The sequence below is a fragment of the Nannospalax galili genome, unplaced genomic scaffold (genome assembly GCF_000622305.1).
Source record: "Nannospalax galili isolate Female #2095 unplaced genomic scaffold, S.galili_v1.0 scaffold95, whole genome shotgun sequence".
NCBI classification, from domain to species: Eukaryota; Metazoa; Chordata; class Mammalia; order Rodentia; family Spalacidae; genus Nannospalax; species Nannospalax galili.
In genome coordinates, this window is record NW_008342393.1 from 5758549 (window position 1) to 5761558 (window position 3010).

Here is a 3010-nt window from a genome sequence, read left to right on the forward strand (position 1 = left end):
TTCCCTGGAATGTTAAGATGTACAGGACCATACCTTTCTAGAGAAAATGATGGAAACAGAGTTTAACTTTTAACTGTACTTTGTTAAACCTTCTAGATCTTTATATATCACTTAGAGCAGAGTTTAAAAAAAAAAAAATCCAGTTCCAACCTCCAAGACAAATGTGCTGTTTGTTCTATAGACAGACACAACTGAGCCTGTTTCTTGCTTTTTAATATTTTTTTTCCTTCGATGGGCATTAGGGCATTTGAGTCAGGTTTTCGTTGCTTTTCCTTACAACCAGTGCCAAGCTAATTCTTTGAGATTGGAGGCACACCAGGAACCCCTTCATGCTATTCTCTTATTTGTAGTTACTATGATAGCCTGGCTATAACTCAGTGCCTGCTTTGTGGGGAACCGTCTTTAGCTGTGAGGTGATGCTTTGCCATACAGAATGACTAACTAGTCTTTTAAAGAACTGTCCTGGCTCAAAGGTGAAAGTCATTTTCCTCACTGGATAGAAAGTGTGTGGATGTTAACTGTATTTCTGGTGAGGATGTGTAACCCCTTTCAGGCTTGCATAGAATGAATGGATGAGCTGCATGGGCTGTGACTTGCATTTCTGTCTCTTTGTGGCTTCTGCTTGGGATGGAGGCAAGTATAAATGCTCATAAAATGCACACACCTTCAAAGAACTCTGAAGCTACTTGTAATCAACTCAAATGCATCTCCATTTCATCATCACATGGGAAAAACACTTATTCTAAATTGGAGGAAATGGAGGCTGACCTAGAGGTGTGGGGAGAAGGTAGGATGTGGGGTTAAGTATGTATGCTGGATTTCATGTGCTTCTCGGTACTGTAAGAAAAGTGGTGCTCTCAGTTTATAGGGAACCAAACAATTTTCAAGCAGTTGGACATCCTCTTCTATGGCAATTAACTGCATAGTCAGTGAGTTACCCTTAGAGTAGGGAGTTCATAGGAACCCTGAGTGTGAGCTACAACCCATTATCTGTGGGAAGGAAGTACTAGCGCTTACATGCTATGTAAAAAGTATTTTTTGTTCTGTAGTGTGTTGATGGCTGTAAATTGTGTAGAAAGCATTTGCATGTGTCCTTCCCGCTCTCTAGTTCTCTATCCCTGGTCACGTTAGCAGTTGTTTAACCCAGTCACTTAAACTAGGTAGTAAGACTGACTTTAAACTTTAGATTTTTCTGTCCCCATCATACAACTAGTTAAGTATTTTTTTTCCCCCTCTTAAAATACTCTTTCTGAGCTGGAGAGATGGCTCAGCGGTTAAGAACACTGGTTGTTCTTGTAGAAGACCAGGGCTTGAATCCCAGCACCCACATGGCAGCTAACAACTGTCTGTAACTCCAGTCCCAGGGGATTTGACAGCCTCTTCTGACCTCCACGTGCATTGCATGACATGGGTGCACTTACCTACATGCAGGCAATACACGCATATACATAAAAATAATAAAAAAATTCTTTCCAACCTGTTTTCTCAGTTCTCATGTTCTCTCATTGAACCATTTGCTAACACATCTTTTCCTATTTTATACTGTTCTACCAGCTTTCCACATTGCAGTCATAAATTTAAGAAAATGTTTGTGGAGAGAAAGTCAAACATACAAAAAAGATAAAGGACTCATATGCATTGCCCGGCTTCAGTAATTAATAGCTTATAGCAATCTAGTTCTGGTTATTTTGAAACAAAGGCAAAATTATTTTGTAAATTAATTAAATAGTATGTACAGAGAGATGTGTTTTAAGTATCAAGCTGGGTATGGTGTGCATGCCTGTAATCCCAGCACTCAGGAGGCTGAGGTAGGAGGATTGTCAATTTGAAGCTAGCCTGTGCTACATATGGATACTCTATTTTAAAATTATTTTGTTAAGTTTTATGTGTATGAGTGTATTGCCTGCATGTATGTGAGTGCACCTGTGTTGTGCAATGCCGTGGAAGTCAGAAGAGGGCTTCGGATTCCCCTGGAACTGGACTTAAGGATGGTTTGTAGCTGCCATGTGGGTGCTGGGAATCAAATCCAGGTCCTCTGCAAGAGCAGCCAGTGCTCTTAACCACTGGGCCATCTCTCCAGCCCCAGGATACTCTATTTTAGAAAAAAAGATTTTACACACAGACACACACACACACACACACACATACACACCCCTCCCCCCACAGTACTCTTGTTCAAAATCCTTCAACAGCTCATCTCTTCTGCCCTGTACGCTTTCCCTCTAGAAAAAAAGCATAAAGAAATGCAGTTCACAAACTCTGCTGATGGTCGGTGTTTTGCTGCAGCATTAGTAAGACCAAAGCAAACGTCAGTGAGTGTTAGCTAGCATTACTGTTATCATGACAAAGATGCAGGATGATGGCCAAGCTCCTTAGTTTGGTACAAAGCCACATTACATTGGTCTTTTCCTATCTCTTCAGCTTTCCTTATGCTCCACAAGTCCTAAACTACAGTTTCCCTGAACAGGCCTAGCTGGTTTTCTCCCCTGTAACTTGTTGCTGTTTGTGCATTCTCCTTAAATTTTTTTTGCTGCTTTTCAGATACCCATCCAGCAGAGCTCAGTGGGAATTCCTCATCCACTCAGTTTTGTCCAAATGGTAAATTGGATGAACACCTACCATATAGCATCTATACCTTTTATTGAACTTACTGGGTACCCCTGGATATTGTTCATAATCTAGTGAGTGAAAAATGGTATCTACTCTTATAGCCTGTCTGTGCTATGATGTTAGCATCTTTACTGAGAAAAATGGACAAAGGATATGATCACATTAGAAGTTTATACTTAGTTCCTCGGAAAAGCAGGAACCTGTGTCCCACATTCATGACATGGTTTTAACATTTTCTGTTAGGATTGTGTTTTACTTTGCTTCTCCAGCATCTAGCGCAATGCTTGGTCCATATATTAAATATATAATCTTATGAGCTTATTGAAAAAAATTGATTTTAATTCATATAGAACAGAGATGAGTGAGGGGTAGTGACTAAGGGCACATTTTCTGACTTGAA